A 13,103-nucleotide genomic window follows, 5' to 3' on the forward strand; every position below is an offset into this window, starting at 1 on the left:
AGCATTGCGTTGCTTGCTGCAGCGCCACGCTTCACTCAGCTGTCCTCGAGACATCTTCCGGCTCCATCGCGGCTGTCAGCATCGGACGCCATATCTCTGCACCTAGGGGAGAGAGGAAGAAACAAAAGGTGAGCAGAAGGAACACAGAAGGAAAGCCTGATTAACAGCCATAATACTTACCGGCTTTTCTTCCACATTTCAGGTCGGCGCCGCCCCATTGGCAGGTACCGTACCCCGGCCCCTATGGGGAAAGGACAAGAGACATTTCTGGGGAATGATAAGGACATTTAGAGGGATCGCCCTCATCACTACTCACCTCGGCAGTTTAACCCCTCGACGCATAGCCTTCATTCTGCACCTGAAATAAAGGACAGATCACAGGTTAGAAAGACAACATAAAGGGGGCCTCACTTGAACTTTGAACTTTCATACTTACGGCGCATCGCTCAGGAAAGTCAAGTGGATTTTGCCAGCGCCATTCTGAAAACCAGTGAAGTAACTGGACGAACACGCGCCCCTGCACCAGAAGCAGGATAGAGAGTTCATCCTTCCAAACCATAAGGTGAGCTTAAACCGGGGTTTGGAGGAAGTTAGAGAGGAACGAAGGGGGAAGGGGGAAAGGGGGAGCTAGCACACTATTCTGCAGACTGTTAATCCCCTTTCTCATCTGCAGAAGGATATTCCTACGGGCCAGGCAAGCACGATTTGGAGGTCCTGTCCAATCGGTGTTCTTGGTCCTGCGCATTACGCTAGAAGAGGCCACAGCAATCCAGACTAGACCAGCGCCCCCGTGGGAACCAGGTGAGCGTTACACTCATCCAGAGGATTTCTAGAATCAAGAAACCTATTCTCTTTTAAAAAATACTGTAGTGGACAGGTTTAGTGACTATTTTTTTACCTGTCCACCTTAAATCACTGTGGTTTAAAAGAAACAGTAAGGGTACACTCGTTGTTTAGTTCAACTATGAGAACTAGCATGTACTTGTATATTCAGGCACAACTCTGAGAACGATCCCTGGAGACTTGCATGTACTTGTATATTCATGCACAACTATGAGAACGAGCCCTGGAGACTTACATGTACTTGTATATTCATGCACAACTATGAGAACTTGTCCTGGAGACTTACATGTACTTGTTTTTTCACGCACAACTATGTGAATGATCCCTGGAGACTTGAATTTACTTGTATATTCTTGCAGGCCTACGGAACCTTGGAGCCTGGCACTTGCCCATCTGCCTAGCATTACCAGTGCACAGGCACCACGCTGTCTACCCCATTGTGCCTAGCGCACCACCAAAATCCATCGACAGTACTGCCTTCCACTGACAAAGCTGATATGCCCTCCTGATGCCCTCCTAGCCTAAGCACTCACGGTAAGTGCACTATCATTCATTCATCTCACTTAACCACACCTTTCCCACTCGAGTCACTTTACGTGAACGCTAAAACCTTTACACCGGCACTAAAAATCCAACAGCATGATCACCGACCTGCAAGCCTTCAACTTAATATGGCACACCTGCTGGGCGGGCATGGACCATTTGACTACTATGCAAACATCAGCTCTCAGACCCGTTCTACCACCCACACAGATGCCTCATATCTGCATAATCATCTGATTACACCTCCCATCGCATGTGAAGGTCTCTGCGATATTCTTCCACTCGCCGGCCTCGATCTTTACGGAGGTAGCCACCTGCCGTAATACTGACACGCGTACCACTTGAACATCCGCAACGATTAACACCTGACTTGTTCTTCTATATGCTAGGTAATCGCTTCTATCACCAACGTTGTTCATCTATTTCAAATACTACTGCATGTGTTACCTCCTATGTTACAGCTTGCCCCAGCTTTGGCATTGGGCCATACCCACACTGATGCTTCACAAATCAACATGTCACATGTACCTTTGCCTGACCCTTGACTAGCTAGCCAGTTTCCACCTAACAGTGCCCATGATCAGCCAAATACACTCCATGTCATTGACCTATCATAAGTCTGCAACAGTGTTTCAACTATCCTTTCCACAGATGCTTCAGATCTCTGCTGTGCCATAGACTTGCCAAGCACACTCAATTCTACTATTGATATGTTATCTATCTCATTGCCGGTCATGGGCCTGCAAACATGTATGAACTGTCTATATTGGTAAATGCCTCAGATCCCCGCTGTGCCACAGACCTGGCTAGTGCTCTCAATATTACTAATGGTTCGAGACTCACCTCATTGCCTGTCATAGGCAGCTAAAGTGTTTAACTGACCTATTGGTCGACGCTTCTTATATTTTTGAGGCCATAGACCTGCCAAGTGCTTTAACCAACATTATTTGAATGCGACTTCCTTCATTATCCCTTCCTACCACCAAATGTTACTAGACAGCCAACAAGTCCCCTCCATCGCTCTAGTCTGCGACCCATTTATGTCACTATCCCATCTACTACTACCTCATGAAGACTGATATCACCATAGCCACGCACATGAGGATCGTATCCAACTCTTGCTACCTAAGTGCACTGCTACTTTGCTCGTCGGATGCTACATACTAAGTCCTATTCCATGAGTCATTATATATAGCACTCTACCAACCTCTCTACCACATGGCCAACAACACAGCATCACAGTCACCAGGTCCACACTACTACCACCTTCGAATGACATAACACCCACAAAATTCCTACCAGCATCGCAGCTTGACAAAACTAGACCCTACACTAATCCATGAACAATAGTGAACAGTCTCTGCCCGCTAACTCCTATTGAATGGATCTGGCTATAGGCCATTCGGCCCACGCTTAACCAACCATGTCCTGTAAACATTATAAACTTTAGACTAGGATCCCGACTAAAAAATGTCCTGCTGTAACCTCCCCACTACAAAATCCAATCTAATATTAATACCAATTTTATCAAAAGCAATAGTGGCAACTCAGACGTAGGCACAGACATCAGCAACCTGCCCACTTCTGTCAGTAATCCCTTTCCTATAGCTATCGCAAATCTGAATGCCCCACTAATTAAGGGCACACTCATAAACATAAGATCTGTACTGGCACACGCGCTTGATAGAGCTGATCTAATCGTAAGCAACAATCTGGACTTCTTACAATCTCCAAAACTTGGCTTCACCCCGCAGAAGGCCCCACACTATCCTTTTCTATTCCTGAAAACTATACTTTGATTAGATTAGATAGAGAAACGTCTAGAGGTGGTGGAGTTGCCTTCATTGCCAAAAACCAGCTCAGCCTGAGAGAAATCTCAAACCCGCCACTCCTCTCAGGCGAACTCCTGTCTATTAAACAAACCCTCTCTGCTTCACGTACAGTAACGATTCATCCTATGTACTCTTATGTACAGTCTTCCAGGCCCAATATCCTCCTTTTAGGAAGATATCACACAACTGCTCACAGTGAATACCAAACCAGGTTCCCAAAACATGATATTGGGGGACTTAAATCTAGGCCTCCATGACACTAATGATGACAATGCTTCTGCACTGTCTAACACAAGGTCTGAACTAGGCTTCTCGCACTGCATTACCGATCCTACTGACAGTAAAGGGAGAACTTTGGATTGGCTTGCCAACCTAAACTGTGACCGTAAGATTTTATCTAATGCACCCTGCACCTGGTCTGACCACCACATTATATCGGTCAATATTCAGGATAGTGCGCACCTAAACTCTATCAACATACATGCACCTCCAACAAGTACTAGAAATAACCGAAACATCACAGTTGAGAAGTTACTGCCTCTATTACAACCCATTACCAAGCATCCTAATCACACCAGTATGGACCCCTCCTCGCTCACGGAGCTGTATAATCACACTCTGCTCCAAGCAATTGACACAATAGCACCCCTAAAAATGCAGAAAACTAAGCCGCTCGCTCACCTAAACAGGTGTTTCACAACAAACCTCAAAACCTTGCGCAGTGCGAACAGAATCGCTGAATCAAATTGGAAAATATACCCCACAGATCTGAACAAAAGAAAATTCACAAGAGCTTCCAAGAGACATAAAGCTGCCATCCTCCAGACTAAAAGTGATGCCTACAATGATAGAATCATGAATGCTAACTCTGGAACAAAAGAACTATACATCATTCTCAGAGAACCCATATCTCCATTAGAAACCTGCACTAAAGATACAACTTGGTGCGCAAACATACAAAAAGCGTTGCTCGACAATATTTCTTTGCTACAAACAAAAATAGACACTAAAGAAACGTGGCCTGCCAGCTGACATACCCCCAGAACCAATAGATTCCACCTTGAGCTCTAGCACTCTAGCAAGCCATGTGAGTTTGCCTCTGACTCCATAGAAAAAGGAAAAGGAATGATATCCAGCCTCAAACCATCCAGATGTCAAGGAGACATCTGCCTAGCGACCATCATCAAAGAGGTGGCAGTAGAAAAACACCTTTCATCACTTCCCTAATAAATGCATCCTTTGAAATGAGTATGGTCCCTACAAACTTGAAAGAAGCCTGTGTCCTTCCATTGCAAAAAAAAAAACGAATCTTGATTCTAACATCCCTACGAATTACAGGACTATAACCACAGTACCCTTCTTACTGCAAATTCTAGACAGGGCCACATACTTACAAATTCAGGACCACCTCAAATCCAACAATCTTCTAGGCCTTAGAAAATCAGGTTTCAGACCAGGTCATGGCACTGAAACAGCCTTTATAGACTTAAAAATCCAAATTGATGAACTAAAAGACAATGGTAGCTGGATCTATCTGTGGCTTTTGATTAAGTCAATCATAAAGTCCTCTGTAAACACCTGACATAAGCAGCCCATTTCTCTGCAAAAGCTACCACTTGGATACAATCCTTCCTGGATAACAGAACCATGAGGGTATTCACATCTACGGCATCGGCAGAGCCGGGCCAGTCACCTCCGGAGTACCACTGGGCTTGTGTGTTCCCACCACATTATAAAACATTTTTAACAAGCCATTTTCTGACAAACTAGACAAATTGGGAGTCACTTACACTGCGTGGATGATACCCAAATCCTCAACCCCATCTCACGCTCCTACGACATAGATACCAATATGCTCAATGAAATATACCAAATCATCCAAGTGTGGATGGCCATCCATGGCCTCTGTCTTAACGATGATAAGACAAAGCTATTCCTTATAGGATCCCAATCCAGACTGAACAAACTAGACGACCAATTCAAATCCTTCAATATTGATGGCATTAACATCAAAGTCTCTAAGGAAGTGAACACTCTTGGAATTTACCTTGACTCCTAACTCACTCTTACCAGACAAGTTAATGCAACGGTCTCAGCAACTGCCTACACATGTAAATTGATGAACGCCTGCAGACCGTTACAACCGGTGGAAAGTTGCATTACCCTAGCAAGAGCCCTCAAATTATCTAAATTAGATTACTGCAATGCCTTGTACCTAGGAATTAACTGACATAATTTGAAAAAACTACAAATATTACAAAATAAAGAGTTGAGAACATCTCTCAACATCCCGAGAGCCCACCATATCTCTGCAGCAAAACGCAATGCCCATTGGCTGCCAGTTCAGGACAGAATCTTATTCAAAACCCTAGCACTAACACAGAAATGTCTTTCTAATACAGCACCAAAATATCTTGCAGACAAAATCATAAGAAACCAATCTGACCGACCAACCCGGTCCACACTCAAACACACTGTCTAAAGGTTCCCAAATTTAAGCTCCAAAAAGCAGTAGGCAATAGTTGTCCAGTTCTAGCCGCCAAACTATGGAACTCTCTGCCATTAGCTTTAAGAGCAGAACCATCATTCTGGAGCTTCAGAAAATATTTTAAAACCTGGCTCTTCTCACAAGAGCTGTAGTACAGCTGTAATCCCAATGTCAATACTCTATTTTTATGCCCTGCTTATTGCTATGAACCTTGCCTAAGCACTGAACTGTTCTTACTGTTTTGTAACAATTCTGTAAACCTCTGCGTAATGCGCCAAGATACGCTCAGGTTTGGTGCGCTATATAAATGAATAAATACATAAATACATAAATAAATAAATAAATAAATACATGAATACATAGAATCATAAATAAACAAAATGCACAACTATGAGAACGATCCCTGGAGACTTGCAAGTACTTGTACATTCATGCAAAACTATAAGACCTAGCCCTGGTCTCTTACATGTACTTGCATGTACTTGTATATTCATGCACAACTCTGAGAATGATCCCTGGAGACTTGTAAGTACGTGTACATTCATGCACAACTATGAGAACTAGCTCTGGAGATTTACATGTACTTGTATATTCTTGCACAACTATGAGAACGATCCCTGGAGACTTACATGTACTTGTATATTCATGCACAACTATGAGAACGATCCCTGGAGACTTGCAAACAATGTTCCCTCTAAGCAGTGTGCATGTGCGCTTGCCCAGCTTCCTTCCTGGTGCCGCTCAGAAGAGTTTTACCAGCACACACAGACAATTCCAATATTCGCAAGAATGAATAAGGCACAAGCCACAGCAGTTATGTGATGTTTACTTTCTCTCTTAATAGGTTAAATTATACTAAATTGACCTCCTATCTGATGGATCCTTATATCTGATGTATCCTACTTAATTTGCCTTACTGTAACTAGTGTGGGTTTAATAACCTAAAAACTTAAATTCCCCTCCCACTCATGACTCCCCAGGCCACATCTAGACATCATAGGAAAACCTTGACTCTGCCTGCCTTGGCTCTGCGCAAGGTTACCACACCTGGTCCTACATCCACTTCTTTTATGTTTGTTATAATTTGAATAATGTTCAAGCATCAGAATTTCTACGACTCATGATGTTTTAACAAAAGCTTCACCCACACTATGAAACCCTATTGGTAGCTGAAATATCGGATACACACTTTTAGGCTAATTCGATGTGTAATCTCATCCCATGCTTCCTATTCTGTGTGCATATCTTACACAAGCACTTTGAAGCATACCCCTGCAAGCTAAAACATTATAAATATTAATTTGTCCTTTCAATAGGCAAATGTCATGCTCAGCGTCTCCTACTTTAGCATTACTTATATTGGCCTGTATGTGTGAGTGTATCCTTTTCAGAGATCCAGTGGGCACAGACCTTAACAAATGATCCAGTGACTCTCTGCTACACAAAAAGTTGCACTGAGCACTCGTACAATTATACAAAACAATATTAGGATTAGTTATGCTGCAAACAATCTTCAATGGATTGAAAAGTAATTATGTCCGTGCAGATTCATTGCATTTTCTTAAATTGCCCATGATATGATGTGGCTTAAAATATAGATTTTGCTTGCAAAGTATGGTGGGTATGCAAATATCCCAGTGAGTGTTTAATAGATACAATCCCTCACTTTTACAGACCCTTGTCAACCAGTTTTGGGGTCTAACACAGGAGCCAGGGAAAGGTACTGGACAAGGGCACAGGTGAACACACCTTGTGGTTGAAGAACAAACCAGACGTTTCAGTAGTCTAATAAAGGAAATGTTTGTTTGCTAAAGTTAGGAAACTCAAGTAGCAATCTACAAAACTGCACCTTCTGTTCCTTTCTAAGCTCAGCTACAGAGGCCCTTCCAATATACAGGCCGATGCATGGAATAAGTGTGCGCCGAAAATCGCTGCGCAAGCGTGCAAAAGCGTGTGATTCGCAGCACAAGTGCGAAAATCGCAGTGCAAGCATGCAAAAGCCACGCACATCAATTCATGGAAGTTCGTGCACGTGTAAATCCTGGGATGTGCGCTAAAATTGTGCGTGGTGCATGCGGGCGCACACGTCATCAAACGGCGTGCTCTACGCGCACAGCAAAAGCACGCATAGCGTGGCGCACACAACAAAAGTGGGTGTAACACGGGGCGTAGCACACAGAATGGGGAACAACGCGTGAAAATGTGGGCGTTACGGGGGAAGTACAGGAGGTAAATGCGCGGAAGGCCCACATGCATGCCTGCAACATGTATTCATTTAATCGAACAGGGGAAAAGCATGCACCAAAAAAGACACGCTAATCCGGAAACACGTACGCCAGCAGGAAGCAGGCGTACGTGGCCCCACGCATCATAAAAGTGCACGCAAACAACAAACAAGCTCAGATGCTACAATGAATATATCATTCCTCGCAGCAGTGGTCGTGGGATACCGCAGGAGGAGGAGGATAGCCAGGCACAGAATTTTTACACCCAGGACCAGCCTTTTTGAGATGCCTGATGAACAGGTGTATGGGAGGTACAGGTTCCCACCACACATAATACTCGACCTGGTGAGTGAGTGGGAGGATGACCTCACATCCCCCACCCTGTGCTCCCAAGCACTGAGCCCCTTGGAAAAGGTGCTCAATGTACTGCACTTCTTGGCCACTGGTTAATTTCAGCGGACAAGTGCCATAGTGAGGGGGTGTCACAGGCCACGCAGTCACGCTGCCTACACCAGGTGTTGGCCATCATGACTGCACACTCTTCAGTCCGCAGGCACATATACATGCCCAGAACACCTGCAGAAAGGCAGGCTGCCGTCCAGGACTTTTACGGGGTGGCACACTTCCCCAAAGTGCTAGGTGCCATGGATTGCACCCATGTGGCTCTACGTCCTCCCAGGGCAACTGAGCACATCTATAGAAACCGCAAGCACTGGCATGCCATCAACGTGCAGGTAGTATGTGATGCCAAGGGAATCATCACCTCAGTATATGCCAACTATCCAGGGTCCACCAAGAAAGTTTCATTTTCAGAATGTCACCCCTAAACCGGGACCTAGAAGCTGGGCGGCATGGCGATACATGGCTGCTTGGTGAGTATAAATGCCTCTGCACATGCATGCATGTCAGATACTGAGTAATGTCACAACCCCACTAATGATACCCATCATCACCTCCCCAGGGGACATTGCCTACCCTCTGAGCACCCACATGATGACGCCAATTCGGAACCCCACCACACCACCCGAGGTAAGATACAACACAGCCCATATTGCAACCCGGGGCATAGCGGAGCGCACATTCGGAGTGCTCAAGTCACACTTTCTCTCCCTTGACCACTCTGGTGGGTAGCTGCTATACGCGCCCCCAGTAGTGTGCAGGATCATAGGGGCAGCATGTGTCCTGCACAACGTTGCAACCCGCCGGGGCCTGCCGGTGGATATGGTGGTGCCCCCACATCCCCAACCACATGCACGCCCGCTGCGCAAGGGAGGGGAAACGGCACATGGTGAGGCAGCCCGTACGCAGCTGGTGGCTAATTACTTCACCTAAAATCACCCCCTGTGGAGTGCACCCAGCCCTGGCACATACCAGCTGACAATAAATAATGATGACTTAATGGACAGTCAACTGTCACAACCATACCAGCCTGAGATTGGTCACCTGGAAGTGTTACATTGTGTGCATCCCTACCTACTGAAAGACAACCAATGCTGTGTCACAAAAAGACTACCCCCTTGCAAAATACAACATGAAAATAGTGCCATGTCACCAAACCCCTCCCCATCTCAGCTACCCAACACACCATGGCATGTCATGCAATGTGAAAGCAACCAAATGAATGCACAACACATGACACAAGTGTCACAAAGTGCACTGTCCCAAATGGAAACAGGCCACAGACAATATGCTCCCAGTAATCAATAACAAACAGCACACATGAACAAATACTTACCAGCAACACAATACAGCAACACAGGATGAAACAGGCAAAATATGGCAGTACAAAATCAAAGTAGTGCAAGTCTTACAACCTGAATAGGCCAGCACATCGACCTCTTCCAACTGCAGATTGTTGTTGTCAGGCAAATGTGTCAGTGTACTGCATACAACATGAACTGCATCTGCAAAGGAAACGGCCTTGTGAAGACATGAAGAAGGTACCTGTGAATAAGGAGGAAGACATGGATGCACAAGCACATATCAATACACCATGCAGTGTTCAATACAACAACATTCCCCACCAGGGATGTCCACACAGTTTTGACTACAGACTGCCCACACAGCACGTGGGAGCTCAATGTCACTGTGTAAGTCACTGTCACTTGGTCACACCCTTTGCAAGCCCATGGAAAGGGGAGGCAGGAGGGGTGTGTGTGTCATGAACCCAAGCATCTAACCCAAAGACAGGACAAGCCTGCATGTGCCCAGCTGGAATACACAGTGGATGCCCACGGGAGCCACACAAGGCAACACGCTGTAAATAAAATAAAAAATAATACAAAAATCACACAAAAATCAAAAATGGCCATGTGTGGACACGGGGGTGGGGGCAGGCCACATAGGAGGTTCGAGGACAGGGTGCACACCAACACCCACCTGCATGGATGTTGCAGAAAAAAAATACCTCCATGGGCTCATGGCCTGCACGGTTACGCCAATGTGGGAGAACTGCTGTCGCTCTCTTCACCCTCTGCTGCTACATCAGGAGGTGGCAGTGCTATGGGATGCAGCCCATGCAAAGCCCTGGTATGGTCCTCCATGGCAGCAAGCATGCGGGTGTGGAAGGTCTGGTTCTGGAGGATGATAGTATGAAGATCCCCATGCAGCACCTCACGGGTTGCCTGCAGTTCTGCACGCATGGCCTCGCGTGATGCCTGGATCTCCTCAAGAGTTGCCTGCTGCTCCAGCTGCTGTTCTGACCTAAAATTTCCGGAAGCCTCAAGTTCACCCAGAGTCTCCCTGAGGAAATGGAGTTCTAACCTCAGGGCTTCCCTGTGGCCCTGTGACTCTACAGATATGGCTTCGCGCAGAGTCTCCAGAGCTGCCCGTCGGTCCCTGTTGGACGCCAACATGTCTTCCCTGTGTGATTGGCAAATGGAGTCTGTTGACTGCTGTTGTTGCTCCATCTGCCTTTCAGGGGGGAGAATGGAAGTGGCAACCCTCTCCATTGCCTGAGCCATCATTTCAACTTATGCTCCCTGTTGTGCTGCTATACGCTAAATGGAGTTTTCCCATACAGTATTGCCTGGTGCCGTACGGCCACCGCGTTGGCGGGCACCACACCTGTTTGGGGCAAGGCGATCTGCACCTTGCAGTGCTGGCACTGCCTGAGGCTGCAAGACTGCATTCCCCCTCTGATCTGCTGGCCCAGGAACAGGATCAGATGTAGTGGAGTGTGACCCTGCATCCGTAACCGTCAAAGGCGGAGTTACCAACACTGACATCCCCATAGAGGGGCCTACCCCCGGTGCAGGTGGGTTGGACAGAACAGCATCCCTGCCAGAAACACTCACCTGCGACAGCACATAAGTCCCATCGTCCGATTCAGCACCTGAATCATAGAGGTCTGAGGAGGTGCACCCAGAGACACCCGTGGACAGTATGGTCTGCAGGATGATAGGGTTTTCACTCACCACCACACCACGTCCTCGTCTGGTGCCCGGTCATGGCTGAGATTCCTCCTGGGTCTGCACCATCTCCTCCACCTCAACAGCATCAAGTGCGTCATCACCTGCAAAAACATGAAAGATTACAAATGGAAGCAGGCATGAGCACCATAGCACACACATAGCCCTGACAAGGCAGTGATCCAGTACATGAACAACACATGTCCCACACGAGTATAACCCTGGCATGCATGCACTGTCAATGAGTTGGAAGGGGAAGCAAAAAGCAGACACTGAGGACTCCAAGATGGAAAATCAATACATGTGCTAGCAATGTCATCACAGATTAGCCTGTGAGTGGCATGGGCAATCCACATACGTGACGCATGCCAGCACACAGATGGCACATAGCATAGCCATGGTACATTTGACAAGTACAGCCATATGTCACTGATTGAGTACTGTCACCCATCCATGTGAGATGGACATGATGAGATGAAAAATGCAAAATAGTGTGCCAAAATACGCATGTGCCACACAGTGCAACACATCCAGTGTGCAATAATACAGTGATGGCACGCAGATGGATACATCAATGGTTGGTCACTTCAACATGACAGGAAACAACAATCATGTTCCACATTCAAACAGGCCCCAAAAATTAATGTGAGCAGGCCCTTACTCAATCAGCCTGAATGGTCAAATCATTCCCATAACAAGGTAATAAATGTGGGCCAATGTGGGTTGTAATCTATGACAGAAGCATGTCTCATATGTGGAATTAGGCCAGAAAAATCTGTTGCAAAAATGGGAGGATTGAAACAATCAGGCTGAATGAACACTGAAAAATCAGAACAATGCTGTTGCAAGATGACAGTTCAAGGGCAACTGCAGTAATGTGGCGCTAATTGGCTACTGTGGTCAGAAGGGTACTGTCATACCCAAACCCAAGGCCGGTGAATGGTTTGGAGGAAGCACATGGGTGACCCATACCACTCAGGAGTACACACCCTCACCTGGCACTCAATCATTACACATCACCCAAGAAACATACACATGGATTACACACACTTGCATGGGCACTCACTGGACAATGCCTCATAATCTGGTAGGTCTCCCACGCCTTGGATCTGTTCCTCTGTGACGAAGGTTCCAGCAACAGACTCATGTTCAGTGAATTGGTCGTCCTCTGGTGGAGACCCACCGCCAGTCACCAGAGTAGAGGCATGATTGGAAGCCAGCTTGTTCTTTGCTCTGCGTTTCAGGTCATTCCACCGCTTGTAGCAATCATCAGCTGTGTGCCTCACAAATCCATGGGCACTAATGTGGTCCACGATGGTCTTCCAGTGGGCCCTACGTTGAGCAGTCATAGTCTTACAGCCTGCAGTCACCAACATTTCACGGCTATGTGACGACACATAGGCCACAAGTGCATCAAGTTTGGCGTCATTGAAGCTAGGCTTCCTTGACGTTCCGGAGTGTGTAGCCGTGTCTGAGGTCTCAGCCTGTAGTGCAAGAGCACCCTTCTTCTTCTTGTTGGAAGGTGGTGCGGATCCTGAGTGGCTTACGCCTCTCTGGTCATGGGTGATGTCGGCAGGGCCAACGTTGGTGTGATGGACCTGGAACGACACTGTCCCAGCTGGGAGACTCGGAGCTGGGGTGGATTGAGCTGGAGCTGCCCCTGCAGCCTCCCCACCCTGCCTCCTTGGGGCAGCAGATGACATTGCTGTCCCAGATCCACGTGGCCCGGTGACAGCAACTTTCACCGCCACAAGTGGATTAG

The sequence above is a fragment of the Ambystoma mexicanum genome, chromosome 9, assembly GCF_040938575.1.
Source record: "Ambystoma mexicanum isolate Mex_15411 chromosome 9, UKY_AmexF1_1, whole genome shotgun sequence".
NCBI lineage: Eukaryota > Metazoa > Chordata > Amphibia > Caudata > Ambystomatidae > Ambystoma > Ambystoma mexicanum.